The sequence below is a fragment of the Bos grunniens genome, chromosome X, assembly GCF_055505025.1.
Source record: "Bos grunniens cultivar Pamir isolate PY7600 chromosome X, Bosgru_T2T1.0, whole genome shotgun sequence".
Taxonomy (NCBI): domain Eukaryota; kingdom Metazoa; phylum Chordata; class Mammalia; order Artiodactyla; family Bovidae; genus Bos; species Bos grunniens.
In genome coordinates this window covers 130,289,070-130,306,140 of record NC_141194.1, presented here as the reverse complement: position 1 = coordinate 130,306,140, position 17,071 = coordinate 130,289,070, and the positions used below count along the sequence as shown (strand labels likewise).

Sequence of the window (17,071 nt, the reverse complement as noted above, 5' to 3'; positions counted from 1 at the left end):
CAGTCCTAAAGTTTTTTTTATTAAGATTTCAGGCTCTTTTGTTGGGATTATCAAAGAGTCAGAATTAGATCAGAGAGAAGGAAATTGCACTTCACTGGGGAAGCTTATATGTTTATAGACAACATGTCATAAAAACATTAAATGGTAAAGCTGGAAAGGCTCTTAGAAATCAGTCTGTGTAATATTCCTAAGAGAGGAGGCTCAGAAACTGAGCTTCCTGGTGAAATACTTGTAAGGAATGGCACACTCTGTTTCCCTCTTGGAGATGAACAGTCCACCAGAGCTGAGTAAAGGTTCCCTCTCACATGTCCTAAATAAAGAAATCGGCCGGTCTTTAACTAAGAAACACAGTTCAGTCGCAGAAACCATTCCCTCATTTTTTTTCCCCTAAGATACCCTGTAACATATTTCATTAGAGAATCCTTATGAAAATACTAATTTAACTTCCTCCTTTTAAAACTCAAAGCAAGCCCCATGGCATTCAGTGAACTCCAAGGAACTGGATGGCCTGTTAAAATGACATTGAACATTTCTGTCCATATTTGATCTCCACACAGCTAACAAGATGGAGATTTTTCCTATGATGGCTACAAAGATCCCACAGTCAGCTTCCCAGCACCCCTGGCCAAAGTTGTAAGTTCTGCCAGAGCTTTCCAAAAGGCTGCTGCACTTTCTTCTTTTGTTTGAATGCTTCACTCAGGCAACTTTGAAAACCACAACTTCAAGCCTTCTCTGTCTAACTGGCTTTCCTACACTGTGACTTCTAACCCTTGAAACCATGCCAGTTACCTTAGGTTTTCCATGACTTAAGGGTCTCTAGTGAGTTCTAACGGCACTAAAACTTGGGAAGTCAGAAGGTATTTGGCAATCCCTTCAATTCCTAAGGGTCTTAGTTGTGCACTAAACTTAAGCCTTGCGGTTTCCACTTGGCAAAATTAAATTTCCTGTCTCGAAGTAAAAAGAAAGTTTCAAAGAAGAATTAAATGTAGACAAGTATCTTGCAAACCGAGGGGAGTAAAAGGTGAGAAAGGCACTGATTATTGTTTAGATTTAAACAATTTATCTTTGCAGAGCTCAGTATGCTGCTAAGAATAAATTAAATAATTACATCTCTAGAGTCAGTCACTACCCCTCCACCCAGAGGTTATATAAAGGACAAATATAGTTATTGATTTACCTATGTATTTTTGAAATTAGAGGCACAGAGATGAAAATCAGTCCCCATCTCGCTCTTTTTCTTTTTCCTAAACGTAAGTTTTCTTTCAGATAAAGAAATTTAAAAGCATACCAAATGGCTGTTTACAGGGTCTTGCTAAATTCATAAGTAGAAATATTTCAAACAATAGAGCCAAATGTATGCACTTTAAAATAAGCTCACGCTCCTACCCAACTACCTAATTAGTAACAAATATGAAGCTTCCAAGCAGAAAGGTTTACTGGGTGACACGGACTGCCATGAGAATACTCAGAGGCATGGATTAAGTCTACATTTTGTTAATGATAATATATTTTTTATCACCAAAAGTCCTGCTGAAATATCCCTTTACACTAACTTGTTATTAAAACTGTAGGCATTTAAGAGTATCAGACAATCTCCAAAGAAAGCTCCAAATTCCAAATGCAGTGTGTATTTAAATAAAGTGGCTATTTTTTTTTGCCAAGTGATTCTTTATTAGGCCAAGTTGCTGTTTTTGTTCTGACATAAAAACAAGCAGTTTATTGATATAAATTCTTTCTCTTTAAAAATAAAGATCTATTCTGCCTGGCCTGAATATCTACCAAATATACTGTTACATCCAAAGTGTATTTCAGAGATGTGAACAGAATTAGAAAACTTCTTGATGAAACTACTAAGACTACTTTTTTAAAAGAAATGTTTTACAATGATCTTCTCTCAGTTTCACTTGGTAAATATGGCAACCTTGTTAAACTCACCTTTTGCTTTCAGCGAGCAGTTAATATTTGATGATGATGAAACTGTTCCTGGTATTTAAAGAACTAAACAAGGCCATCCACAAACAATGTAACTAGAAATGGGCTTGTTTAAAGAAGATAAAATGATAAGTGGAAGTTTTATGTTTTAAAATAAATCAATCCCTCAACCATAAAACTCTCATAGCTTTACAGAGAAGTTGAAATAAGACCTCTGCCAGAGAATGCCTGTCTCCACATCTAAAACAAAGTGAAGCAAAGGACAGCAAAAGTTAATTAGTTTTAAAAAATCTATTAATTGTACTCCACAAGTCAGTTTAAGCAGTTAGAACAAGAATTATGGGGAGAACAGAATGTTTGTAAGGATGCAGTGTTTCTTAAAAACATAAACCCTCTAGAGCACAGCAAGGTTTCTGAGATCTAGTCCCTGCCTTTTAATTAGCTTTGTTGTGCCTTTCCTGAAAATCAGAATAAAATTAGAAAACTTCACAAAAGGTGTCTTGCCGAAATAGAGTCCAGTTTATGTGTCTCTTATACAAGGTAAACCAGATTTCATTCTAGAAGAATATTTGATCAAGTGATACAATGAAGTAAACTAGGCCATGTAAAAAAAATATATATATAAGTGTGCTAATATTTCACACTTATTTTTCTCCTGAAGATAAGTGGAGCATTTAACGTTGTTTTATGTTTTACACTGATTTTATATACTAGACTCTGGCATATAAGGTCAAATGACCCCCTTCAGATGCGAACTAATTCTGACCTTTTATGAGTGGGCTACAGAGTAATGGTATCTACAGGTTTAGCTCATGTTCCTTGGCATGTGATGATTATTGACCCACATTTAGAGACCAGGTTGGGGCCCTTGTAAAATTATATTTTCTACTAATTTCATGAAAGTAGTCATAAAAGTACAACTCATTTGCGGGCTTTACTGAACGCTGTTTGGGTTGGCATCTTTTTCACACCATGTCCACTTGAATATCAGCTGACTTTGTAGTATATTTACCATATGTCAGACACTGTTCAAAGTGCTGTCTGTGCATTACCTCCTGTAATCTACACAGTATAACCCTAGGAAGTCAGTGCTCTACTGAAAAACTGAGGCACAGAGAGCGGAAGGAACACGCGCAAGGTAACAGAAGTAAGGCAGCAGAGCTGGGATTTGAACATGTACACGAGTGCTTCCCAGCATCTCGGTGTGCTAAACTGAAGAACGAACTTGTTCAAATATTTCCAGTGTTCTGGTCACTATTTTCCCGTCTAAGATTATAATAAAGATTACATACCAACTGGCTGTCAGCTATGTCCCCAAACTATTCAAATGGTGAATGTATGCCAAGTGGCCTGTTTTGTTAAGTACCTGGGCATCTTGGGTGACTTGAGAATGAGTAAGACAAGGTAACTGAATGTCCAGTGTTTTTTTTACACCACATCCACCTGAATAACTTTACTGTGTATTTACCATGTGCTGGGCACTGTTCAAACGGCTTTAAACGCATTATTAAGTCTTTTATCCTAACCAAAGCAGAACAATTAGTACAGATATCTCATCTCTTAGCACAGCTTTTTAGTAAATACATAATAGGAATGTTGCCAGTTGGTCTGGAAGAAGCAGTGTCCTGGAATCAGGAGCTGGGTTATGAAAACTTAAGCACAAATGACCACAGCCTGACAAGAGTAACAGTCCTGAAAACCCCATGGACATAGAGAATGGATAGAAGTGGGGCTCGGTGAAAGGTCTGGTTGTGTGCCTTTTGGGACTATTATTATTGCCACACTAAAAGAAGAATTAAAAACAGGAACACGGCAGGGCCATTTAGAAGCAGGTTTACTCAGACTACAAAAAGTGCTGAGGGCTGTAGGTTCAACACTATGACAAAGCAGAGAAGATCCCAAACAATGACAGAAGATTGAATTTATTGCAAAGAAGTACAAAGTGTTCTTCTGAAGCATTTCATTCCACAAAGAACACAGACAAATAAGAATTCACACACACCTCACGAAAGACATGCCACCAAAGGTTCAGTTTTAGGGGGGACCTGATTTTAATGACCAGACAAAGTGCTACATGGGGTGATGATATGGGAACCTGGGAACTAGGATTTGTTGTTTCCAGTGCTTCCACTCAGCCTGTAAGCAAGAGTTATGTTTATTTTCTTTTCTATATGGTCAATTTATTTTTGGTTAAGTAAACATTATTCACAAAATAAGACTGAAGACTTCAAATGCAAATTAACATGGGGATCCATCAGGTAAACATATAAATATGATGTCAACGTATCAATTCTATTCAATCTAACTTATCATTGAGGTTTTTCCACAGCTTAGAAAAGTCAAAATGTTCTAGATATTTACTGATGATATATATAGCAGGGAATCTAGATCTTATAAGTGACTACACAATTGAACATGTAGAGTCCAAAAGGGTATTTATACTTTCAAAGACAATTTGATGGGGAAAATAATCATGATAAATAAAACCAATGGTGAAATGAATCTACTGTTTGGAATCAGGTCACCGGCAGTTCACACTCTGACTTCTAATGCATTTATTCCAAGACAAAGCAGGAATAAACCTAAATTTTTAATATGAATGTAGTATTTTACTAAGTATAAATGTAGTATTTTATTAGGAAGAGGGCTAAACTGGGATTTAAATGCCCTGGATTCTAATTACCTTTAGATCACGACTAAATTATTTTCCAAATCTGTTAATTAGTTTTTCTAGGAATAATTCCTGCTCCTACACACTTCATAACTACTTTGAAAGGACAAAGGGAAAAAGTAAAGTTTAGTATGCTTTGGAGATCAAATCAGAAAAAAAAATTTATTTTCATTAGTTCATTACAACAGAGCTAAAATTGTTGCTGTGAATTTTTTCAAAATTGATAGATTACAAACTGTTTTACCATTTGATTTCCCCACAAAAAATAATGCATCATTATATGAGGAATTTTTGATTTTGTAATACAACTTATCATGTGCCTAGGGAGGGAATTTATATACAGTGTTAAAAAACCAAGGACATTTCTCTTTTTAGAACTGGAGACTGTTATACAGTTGCTGTCCCGCAGCTCGCTGGTAATGGTAGGTGAAAGAGCAGAGGGTAAAGAAGCAGATCCAGGCTTTAATTTTATCCTTGGAAATAAGTGAAAAGAGAAAGGAATTATTGCTCCCTTTACAACTGGCAATAAGCCAGTGCCTACTTAGAAGACAAGTTTATCTAGTCAAGAGGCACTTCTCTACTATTACAAGCTTCTTACTTTAAGATCTCACACAACACAAATTCACTATAGAATTAATAGTGAATAAAACATTCAAAGTAATTTCTATCATATAAAAAAGTTTGGAGTGTCACTTTTTTTGGTTGGTACTTTCTATATTTTATTTTTGCCAAAACAGCTGTTGTATTTTATTTATGCTGTGCTAAGTCGCTTCAGTAGTGTCTGACTCTTTACAACCCCATGGACTGTCGTCCACAAGGCTCCTCTGTCCATGGGATTTCTCCAGGCAAGAATACTGAAGTGGGTTGCCATTTCCTCCTCCAGGGGATCTTCCCAACCCAGGGATTGAACCCATGTCTTCCGTGGCTCCTGCATTGCAGATTCTTTACCACTGAGCCATTGGGGCCATCTATATCTTATTTATAACACATATTAAAATAATAAAATCAGGCAAGTCATTTTTTCCTAGAAAGTTAGGAGGATAAAGCAAAACAAATAACAGGCTATAAAAGATATTAATGGTGCTTAAAATTCTAACACATAATTAATTATCACAAAGGGATTTTGAATATGATTCATCTAAGTTGGTAAAATAATAAAAATGAATCTCATTATAAAACGGTTTCTAAATATTTGAACTAGTTTTTCATTTTTCTTGTTTTTCTTCTCAATAGGCCAACTGCTTAGAAGCCAAGAGCAACTCACATAAATGTGAAACACATTTGAACATATTTATTCATTTACTGAATATTCTCATTATACTGAATACTATATTGAATATATTTCTATTATAAAGAATAATAAATATTATATACAAACGCATATTATATATACCATATACATATCTAGACCCTTTTTGTCCCCACACTTGCTGCATATAAAATTTTGAAAGTCCACCTGTGGCAGCTAGCGACACCTACATTAGAGCTTTTGGAGTATAAAAAACGTCACTAATCCTTCCAAAGTGTTACAATAGACAAATGATTAAAAGAATCTTTTTCTTTTCGGTTTCATACATTTACATACCAATGGTATTCTTGCCCAACTACCTGTGATGAGATGTTCCACGGAAAGTTTCCATGAGCTCCACAAAAAGAGGGTTCTGTGGTGAAATATTTTTTGAGAAATGCTGAGTGTAACAGAGTTGGACACAACTGAGCGACTGAACAGCAACAAAAGTAAACTGCTCTTTCGTGCAGTACGTCTCATGCAGTATGTCTTCTCTCAGCTAATAAGCATTGTGGTGCTCCCTGGGGAGAATAATATAACTTTCCCAAAGATATATGTCTTCCAGAACATGTGTCATTTTCTTTCCACCAGATCTGAATATAAACAATAAGCCAAGGATGAGGCCATTTGAAAAAAAAGTGGAAAAAAAGAAAAAGCATTGAAGGAATAATAACTGCTGAGAATTCTGAAACTGAGATACATTATTCTTAGTTGATACTCTCCTGGACTGTTAGACAGTGAAAGTGAAAGCTAGTCACACAGTCGTGTCCTACTCTTTGCAATCCCAAGGACTGTAGCCTGCCCAGCTCCTCTGTCCATGGAATTCTCCAGGTAAGAATACTGGAGTGGGTTGTCATTTCCTTCTCCAGGGGATCTTCCCAACCCAGGGATCGAATCCAGGTCTCCGGCATTGCAGGCAGATTCTTTACCAACTGAGCCACTGGTTTCTCTAAACTAGTGGTCCTCAAATTCGAGTGTTCAGGAGGGCCTTTTAAAACAGACTGTCAGATTCACCTTCAAAGTTTGTGATTCAGCAGTTCTGGGTGGGGCCCAAGAATTTACATTTCTACCAAGTTCCCAGGTGAAGGTGGTGCTGCCAGTCAGCCAACAACACTTTCCCAACACTGGGAACGCAGCTGTCTAATCCAAAAATAGATTGAGCCATTTACTGAGCATTTTCTTATGTTGCTGATAATTCAGTTTCTAAAAGGTCATATCAAAGGGCTTTTGATATCTTAATTCCACATCTCTGACCTCAGTAATGATGTTAGCAGTCGCATAAAAGAAGGCCAGTCCAGGTCATGCAAAAACAAGGACTGGACCTCTCAAAATTCTATTGTACTTACATTCATTTTCTGTTTACAAACGTAGTGCAATTAGCTATGGAGATAAGTACTTAAGAGCTCTGTACTACGTTGCCTGTATTTGCTCTACAAATCTCCCCAGGGTGTGCTTTTGAAATGTTTGTTAGGTACCCAAATTTAAGCAGGCAGAAGATTTTCTAGTAAATTCTCCTTGGCTCTCCAATAAATTAATACCTTTACTACACTGCAGAAACCACACTCATTTGAAAGCACTACCTCTTCTCTTCACTCCCAGAAAAGGTATTTGGAAAAAAAGGATAAGCTCAAAGGAAGGAAATACTTTTCACATTAGACAAGCAAACAACACAATGTTGACCACAGCATTTCAACATGGATAACCAAAAGGTGAAGTATTGGTAGACTCCCAAACCTCAAAGCAAGCACCAAAGTTCATCGGTTGTACCCTGCAGTGATGCAGTAAGGAAACAGGACATCTCATAAGATACGTTCGTCTTTTCATTGTGAAGAAAATAAATACCTTGCTAAGGAGTTCCAAGTATTCGCTATTCTTTCCCTTCTGATTAAGAGTAGTCTCAGCAGCACGCAGTTTACTTCTGAGTATCACTGGCAGCTTACTTAAACTGAAGCCCCCAGTTTGCAATACCGTAATGCTTGTAATATATTGACATGTCAAAAATAAAAAACACTCAAACAGCTTAATAAGCTGCAAATAAGAAATTTGGAAATAGAATTAACCTCTTCCCTTGCCCTCTCACTAGTTACACAACTACATTCTCCCAAAATGGCTTGGAAATGTGTCCTTCTTATAAGAAGGACACATTTCCAAAAACACCATTATCATGGGCCTAAAGAAGGCAATGGCACACCACTCCAGTCCTCTTGCCTAGAAAATCCCATGGACGGAGGAGCCTGGTAGGCTGCAGTCCATGGGGTCGTGAAGAGTCGGACACGACTGAGTGACTTCACTTTCACGCATTGGAGAAGGAAATGGCAACTCACTCCAGTATTCTTGCCTGGAGAATCCCAGGGACAGAGGAGCCTGGTGGGCTGCCGTCTATGGGGTCGCACAGAGTCAGACACGACTGAAGCGACTTAGCAGCAGCAAAGAATCAGAGTGATGTAATGGGGAAGGTGGTGGCAATTACATCAAAAACTTCAAAAAGCTAGATAAGGTTAATCGCTTCAGCTGGGCCCTAAGTGTAGCTCTGAGCTTTCTGATAACTACTGTAGAGAGGAAAATGTATTGAACTGCATTGTTCTTATTGCTTGATAAAAGAAAGTACACTGGTTAATAAGCACCTCTCTGTAAAAAGACTGCTGGATACTATGGACGACACAAAGAGTAAGGCAGGGAACCTGCCTACAAGGAGTTTATACATCTTCTCTCTCCTGCAATTGCAGGGGCCTGGGGACTGTTGCTGAGAGGGGCTCTAGCACTTGACAGTAAGGGATAGAAATCAAAGGAAGACAGTGGGGTAGAAATCAAAGGTGGCTAAAATAGGGGTCTAGAGATGCTATTGAAGAGGAGGAGAAATCTGATGGGGAGAACGAGATGTCTCTGAGCCATAATTAATCACAGTTCTTCATTTTTGCTTCAAGGAAAGCCAAGGAGTTGATAATGGAGTTTAGAATCTGTGATAAAAATGGCACAAATAATTCTCTCTCTGGGGGAGTCTCCCTTTCTCTATCACCCCCTCTTTCATTAGCATGTTATTTTATTCATTACACTTTCATTCTGGTTTTGTTTCAAATACATTATTATTAGAGCTGAAGTATTTCAGAATGAAAAGCCTGTCTCAATAGATGAAAGAAAAGAAGAAAAGTGAAGTCGCTCAGTCGTATCTGACTCTTTGTGACCCCCATGGACTGTAGCCTACCAGGCTCCTCAGTCCATGGAAATTTTCCAGGCAAGAGTACTGGAGTGGGTTGCCATTTCCTTCCCCAGGGGATCTTCCCAACCCATGGATCAAATCCGGGTCTCGAGCATTGCAAGCAGATGCTTTACCATCTGAGCTATCAGGGAAGCGATAGATAGATGTCTCCAAATTTCTCTCTCTTTTTTCTCTACAATCTCTGGCTAGGAAGTAATGTTATTTTTTTTTTTTTTCTTATGTGTTTCTCTAGTAGGCGATTTGAGGGAGGAATAGTGAAATGTGATGATTAAATTTATCATGAATATTTCAGAGATGGAGTAAATGTCATGTGCCACCAGAGTGACACCTTTAGAAGTTGGGAAGAGTGAAAGAGAGTCTTGGCTTCATCTTAGCTGTCAGTCGCTTATTCAAATATGCAAGTTACAATTATGAACATTATTATAAACTATTAATGACATCAGCTGAATGCTGCTAAATACTTAAAACCATCTTAAGTTTTCTTCTTTTTCGAAACATTTTTCTAAAAATGTCCCAGGTACTTTTCTTATTTTTGAACTAGAGTCAGTTGCCTAACCCTGAATCATGTCTTGATTCACCCAAGGCCTCAGGATGTCTGTCCTGAAAAACTGAAATCACTATGTGAAATGGAGATGAAGATGGAGATGGTATAAGAGATTGAACTGACTGTACAAATATCAAGGTACAGCGCGTAAGCCTAGAAATCCCTTTTAAAAATTCCATCTTGAAATTACTTTCACATTTCTCATTATTTCCCCATGTCTTTGAAAAAGCAGATTGCTTGGTACATTTATTTTAGAATGTCAATACATGGGCTCTCTAAGAATTTTTCTTTGCCTTTCCATGCTCAAACTCTTTGGACTTTTAAAAGATCACTGTACATTCAGGACAGTCTTTATTGATTAAACTTTAAATATATAGTTTTATTGGAATAGGCAGTTACCTTTTACACAAAACACTTTTCTGCAGATTTTGACCTTGTAAGTGACTCAGAATGACCTTATTAGCACTAATTGTGCTTCCAAGAATACCTTTACTTGCAAGGTAGCCATTTGTTGTGAAATTAAATTTCAAACATTCAAAGGCAAAAAACGATGCTTGAATATTACTAGCTTATCACACTAATTACTTTAAGATATTAATGTTACAGTGCTTAGTTGCTCAACCATGTCCAACTCTTTGCAACCCCATGGATTGTAGCCCACCAGGCTCCTCTGTCCATGGTGATTCTCCAGGCAAGAATACTGGAGTGGGTTGCCATTTCCTTCTCCAGGGGATCTTCCCGACCCAGGGATCGAACCCAGGTCTCCTGCACTACAGGCAGATTCTTTACCATCTGAACCACCAGGGAAACCCAAGATGTTACAGTGGCCACTCAGCAATTTTTTAAAAAATCCACATAGAGGGTAAAAACACTCAAAATGCAACATTTGGAGAGCATCCAAGGTGCTTGGCCAAGGAACATTTCTATAATGCTAAGGGACAGAAATTCACAAAAATCAGCAATCGGTAGGCTATCGAATCTAGGTTAAAATGTGACTGAGTGAGGAATGTTGACACATGGGTGTACACAATTTTCATTCATATTCAGGTAAAAACTGAACTGGGAGTAGAAATATAGACACACGTGGAGAGATGACTCCCCTTGTAGGGGAGCCCATATTGGTTCTTCCTCTGTCAAAATGATGCAACAAAGTGGGGGTATGTTTCATTCAATGAACACTTTTCAAGCTCCTAATATGTACTGTGTGTGCTAGGCACAAAAGCTGTGGTGGTAAATGATATCATCTAATGTGAAACCCCCCAAAAAGTCTGAGAAATCCTCACTTCAAATGTGATGAAATTGGATATGGAGGTGAACACAACAGCAGTAGGCAGAAGTAAAATTTCAACCCCCTCTTATTTAACCATGTTGACTTGAACAACATCTCAAACCCATCAGTGGCTTTTCCTTCCCACTAATTCAAGTTCTTATCATTTCATTCCATCAATATGAAGCTTTCTAAGCTTCAATAGGAGCTTTCTAAGTGGTTCCCCTGTCGCCAGTCTCTTTGGCTCTATCCACTCATCTTACATAGGCTGGTGATGCCATTTCTCTACTTAAAAATTGTCAGATTCCTCAGAGCTACAAAATCAAGTTCAAATTCCTCACTTCCTTTTAAGGCTACTCCTCTACCAACGTACGATCTACACTTCAGAGGTTGACTTAACACTCAACTCCCCAAATCCATGCTACAGTTTTTCCTCTGTCTTTGCTGAGGTTATCCTTTCTGCCTGGAATCTCTTCCTATCCCTCCTTCCAAGAATATCTCACATGGTACCACTTTAATGACTATTTCTTTAACCACCACAGCTGGGTGTAATTCCAGTCCCCCGCCTTCCCCCTTGGATTCTTTTCATGATTAGTTTGTACCTGGCTTATGGCACATAACACAAGCAGCTTCCTACTAGGAGGTCAGGCAGGGACCACATCTTCCACAACTTTGCATTCGGTGCAGTCCTTGCCTAACAAGTAACATGTTTTAATAAATATTTGCTGAATGAATAATTTCTTTGAGGAACTGGGTGTATATAGAACTCTTAATGGATTTAACAGGACTTTCAGCATCAAATGACCCCTAATATTTAAAATCCTTGTAGTAAACCATAATCAATAAGCCTACAAATTAAGTGCTGCTCCGTGCTCTTGTATGAAGAGAAACAGAGGTAGGAGGATTCTCATGACTTGCTCAAGGCCACACAAGGAGCCCTTTTTAGAGCTGTTATTACAAGGCAGCATTTTCTATGTTTATTCCATTGCTGATACCATGATTCACATCAAACATTTCCATGGTTACATCTGTGGTTCACTGAAGAAAGAGGTATTTATGAAGACTACCTCTAGGGCATCTTTGAAAGACAAGACAATATTCCAAACCATACACAATGGAATATTATTCAGCCATGATAAAGAAGGAAATCCTTTTTTGGCAACATGCATGTACCTTGACAGCTAGACACAGAAAGACAAATACTGTATCATTTCATTGACATGAGGAATCTGAAAAAAGCCAAACCCATAGAAATAGAGTAGAATGGAGGTTACCAGGGACAGGGGAGTACGGAAAATAGGGAGATATGATCTAAGGGTGCAAACTTCCAGTTAGAAGATGAATATGTTCTATGGATATAATGTACAGCATCATAGTGAACAGAGAGAGTGTTACTCACTCATTCATGTCTGACTCTTTTGTGGCCCCATGGACTATAGTCCTCCAGGCTCCTCTGATCACAGGATTCTCCAGGCAAAAATACTGGAGTGAGTTGCCATTTCCTCCTGAGGAGATCTTCCCAACCCAGGGATCGAACCCAGGTCTCCTGAATTGCAGGCAGATTCTTTACCATCTGAGCCACCAAGGAAGCCCATAGTGAACAAAACTGTATTATATACTTGATAGTTGCTAAGAGAGTAAGTCTGGAAATGTTCTACAAAAAGAGTAATTATATGAGGTGACAGAGGCGTTGACTAAGCATACTGTGGTAATCATTTCCCAATATATAGTTGTATCAAATCATCATGTTTTATACCTTAAACTTAACCAATGTTATAGGTCAATTATATCTCAATAAAGCTGGAAAAATCCTTTCTTTGTTGTAGTGCTAGCAGAATAAAAATAAACAAAAAATTTTTTTCGGTTGCTTGGAAGTTAAAATTGAATTTGCATCCATATAGAATGCTTTTCTGGCTAAGAGAAAAAGTGAAATAACCAGGAAATTGCAAAAAAAAAAAAAAAAAACCTCTAGAGATTGTTTTTACAAATGTTGGTAAAAGATTTAAGTTCGTTTACCAAAGCATGTGCTAAGTATAAACATTAACAACAGAAAAACAACTTCTAGGACAGGTGTTTAGCAAATGTTTTCAAACCACATAGAGTTTTTAAATATTCAAACTTCTCAAATGGCTACTTCAGGATTACTATTTTTTTTTTCATAAATAGGATGAACAAAAATTTTAAGACAGTACGACAGTGTGATCTTAACACAATGTCATCTTAAAAATATAATCTCCAAAATGTATTTGGAATGGAATAAGAGATGATCGATACTATAATGCTGCCTACTCACTGTACCCAGACACATATAAAAGATGGGTGAAGTTTAAAGTCACAGAGAAAAAACATTTTCTGTTTGCATTTCTGCATGCTAAAGACAGAAACCAGAACCTTAGTTTTAACTAGTTAGCAGGCAAATCATGCCTAACACACTGGTTATATCTTAGTTCAGGAAATTGGTTCTATCACTGTGGACTCTATGTTTTCAAGCCACTGGATGTTTTTCAGTGTGGAAACTGCCTTCACTGTCTACTGTGTACCCACAAGAACATGGGGAGGAGCAAAAGGCTAATATCTCTTTTCTACCAATTCCCACTGTGTAAATAAAAATTTGAGTTTCAACTACAATAAAATGTCTACTTACAATAGAAAAAATCCAACTGAAAGCATATATTCACATGCTTATGAACCAGTAACAGCTGCAAAAATTGATGGACCCTATTGTTACATCTATTTCACTAAACAGATTAGGCATGACACTAAGCCCTGGTGGCTCAGAGGTAAAGAATCTGCCTGCAACGCAGGAGACCTGGGTTCAATCCCTGGATCAGGAAGATTTCCTGGAGAAGGGAATAGCAATCCATTCCAGTATTTTTGCCTGGAGAATTCCACAGACAGAGGAGCCTGGCGAGCTACAGTCTATGGGGTTCCAAAAGAGGTGGACATGACTTAGCAACTAAGCAACACTAAGCCATATTATACAAACTCATCATGAATAATATTGGAAAAATAATTTACTTGAACTCTAAACAACATGGTTAATCTAAATGGTGGAGATTATTTACAAAATAAAAGGTTGTAGAACAAATGGAACTGTTTACTGACTTTTAAGAAAACAGTATCAAGAAAGATAGGAAAAAGCATGAGTTAAACTTCTCATTACGTCTAGCAGTAAAACTGGACCCTGTGGTGATAACTGAATGCACAGTAATAAAAACACTGAAAACCTAAGCAGGGCTGCAAATCTGGATTAGACACTAACAGGAACAAAAAACATAAATTTAAGAAACCAAAGACTTATTATACAGTGGAGGAAATACAGAAAAAAATGAAAAGATTATGTAGAAATATTGAGGAAAGAACAGACAGCTAAAATTCCTCTGGAATATATAAACCTGTAGGTCAACAATCAAGTGGCAGGCTGAGACAGAGGAAAACAAGACAACCTTGGGGATGTTACAATCAGAAAACTAATCTGTAAGGGCAAAAACAGCAGTGAGTAAATGATGTTATATGAGAAAAGTCATGTTCCTAGAAGAACTAATTGCTATTTCCAGATGCACAAAAGTATCTTGTGTCCACATTTCACAAAAAAGTGAAGTAGAGAAAAAGTATTTGTAATGATTATACAGTATGTGACATGAGAGAAGTATTAGATGATAAAGTAAAATCAGACATCTATGTCCCTAACATATAAAGAGCTTCTTCCACACATGAGTTGACATACAGTAGACAGTATTCAAACTTCAGATCACTCATACTAAATGGGGTTCCTGTGACAAAAGGTCCATCTTAATGGTATCAAATTGTGGTTGAAAAATACCTTCCTGGCTATATCACAACTCCTTTCTTACTATGCAGCCAACTGCAGCCTTGGCTGCAAGGGGTAGTGAGAAATGATCTTGAGCTATGCTTCCATAAAACAACATTTTAAATTCATTGGATTAGATTCTGTTTTCCTTTACAAAACTGTATTTGACCCATAACAAGGCTGACCTGCTACTGCAATATCTTCAGCTGATCTGTGACAGGTACCTCCCTAGCTGGCCCGGACTTTGTACTAATGAGTATATCTATAACGGCATCAGACATCAAAGAGTTTCTTGCAGTGAAGCTATACATGATCCACAGCCCATTATAATCCCCGATTCTGGCTAGCTAACTCAGTGCTGCAGGGTTTGGAGAGAAGGATGGGCAAGTGAGTAGAGACAGCTCAGTGTTCTGACTCTCAGTGATTTAAAAAAGCGCAGTATCACTAAGTTAGATAACTTGCTCTAAAAATAAAACACCCTAGCCCCTCTTCCTTCTTGTTTTCAAAATTAACAGCCAGAATAATTGTCAAAGAAATAAATAAAAGAATTTTAAAGTCTTCATCTAAACACAATATTGTGAAACAACAAATGAGGGAGATATTAGGAAAAGGAAAGATGACTTTTCCCCCTTTCTAAAGTAACAAAAAGTAAAGGAGAACCACACAACGTCGAAAGCAGGGCATCCCAGTGTCACATGGGACAGTCTGACCATAAGCGCTGGATGCTTTTGGTTTAGTAAAACAATAGCCCAATGCTTGCTTTGACAGCACATAGTCTAAAATTGGAAAGATACAGAGACGATTAGCATGGCTCTCGCACAAGGATGACATGAAAATTTGTGAAGCGTTCCATATTTTTAAGCAGTATGTTTCTATGTTTCTCCTCAGAATGAAATGAATGCTGCAAAGGTCAAAAACAGAAACAAAATACAATAATCCCAAATGATGTTTTCTCTTATCTCCTTTTTCTCCATGGGAAAAAAGACTGAAATGATTGGAAGAACACTGCAGTTTTCAGGTTCTTTTGATTATTGCTTATGTGACCCTGGGCAAGGGACTCTCCCTCTCACTAGATCCCTAGTTTCCTATCTGTAAGTTGTAACAATCTCAACTGAATATTCTACATTCGCAGGTTTTGATTTGCTAGGTTTGTGAAGCGCTATTATGGGTATGAGTGCTCTCATTAACTATTTCAATTATCTGACTCATCTAGCTGGTTGAGGTGAGTTTCAGGATCAGCCATTGCATGGATTTCAGAGCTTTCTCATTACCACACCCAGAGTTTAAAAGAAGAAGAAAGAAAAGCAAAAAAACTAATACTCCACTGTATTTCTGAGCACCAAAAAAAACAGAAGGTGCATGTGCAAGACTAAGAAAGTTCTTTTTAAAACATTTAACTTTGAAATTATTTTAGATTTACAGAGAAATTGCAAAAATAGTACACAGTACCCCTGCTGCTGCTGCTGCTAAGTCGCTTCAGTCGTGTCTGACTCTGTGCGACCCCAGAGACGGCAGCCCACCAGGCTCCCCCGTCCCTGGGATTCTCCAGGCAAGACCACTGGAGTGGGTTGCCATTTCCTTCTCCAATGCATGAAAGTGAAAAGTGAAAGTGAAGTCGCTCAGTCGTGCGCGACTCTTAGCAACCCCATGGACTGCAGCCTACCAGGCTCCTCCACCCATGGGATCTTCCAGGCAAGAGTACTGGAGTGGGGTGCCATTGCCTTCTCCGAGAGTACCCCTGGAGACCCTTAACTTAGATTCCTATGTCAATGACTTATACATCCATCATACATACCATAGTTATCAAAACCAGGAAATTAACTTTACTGTAATTCTATTAAGTAAACTGGAGACCTTATTTGAATTTCACCAATTTTCCCTCTAATGAGCTTTCTCCACTCCAGGATCCAATCCAGGATCCCACATAGGATTTATCTGTCATGTTTATTTTAATCTCCAATCTCTGACAGTTTCTCAGTCTTTCCTTGTTTTCCATGAGCTTGACACTTTGCTCACTGGGTGCTTCTTCAGGTTGGCTCCAGTGTCCAGCTATCAGGCCCCTTCCTTTTCCAAGCACTTCCTTACTTTCTGGAAGCACAAGATGTCACAGACTCATATTTTTCCTGCCTCAATCCAGCTATAGTCATTACTCTGAGGATTCCCTGGTTCCTTTAATGGAGAATGGAATTTATTTGGTGAAAAGACATGTCTGGAATGCTTGTGGTGTGCCAGGTTCTATTCCAAGTGCCTTAGGCGGATCATCACATTTGAATGCTTAGGAACGCAGGTGTTAGTCACACAGCTGTGTCTGACTCTTTGCAACCCCATGGACTGTGGCCCG

General features: G+C 38.1%; 1 protein-coding gene and 1 non-coding gene across 16 annotated transcripts in view; one reads left to right on the top strand and one right to left on the bottom strand.

Moving 5' to 3' along the window:
- The window catches only part of MBNL3 (muscleblind like splicing regulator 3), a 121,141-nt gene that overhangs the window by 45,773 nt on the left and 58,297 nt on the right, over positions 1 to 17,071 (bottom strand). The window contains exon 1 of one of the 15 annotated variants that reach the window (XM_086387576.1): positions 7,734 to 7,753. The exons of the other annotated variants lie outside the window; for them this stretch is intronic. The gene's annotated coding sequence lies outside the window, so the exon portion shown is untranslated. Of the gene's footprint in view, positions 1 to 7,733; positions 7,754 to 17,071 lie in introns of those variants that run through there. 15 annotated transcript variants of the gene reach the window in all.
- LOC147341404 (U6 spliceosomal RNA) lies at positions 15,483 to 15,589 on the top strand. The gene has a single exon (XR_015160037.1). It is a non-coding gene; the product is annotated as a U6 spliceosomal RNA (small nuclear RNA).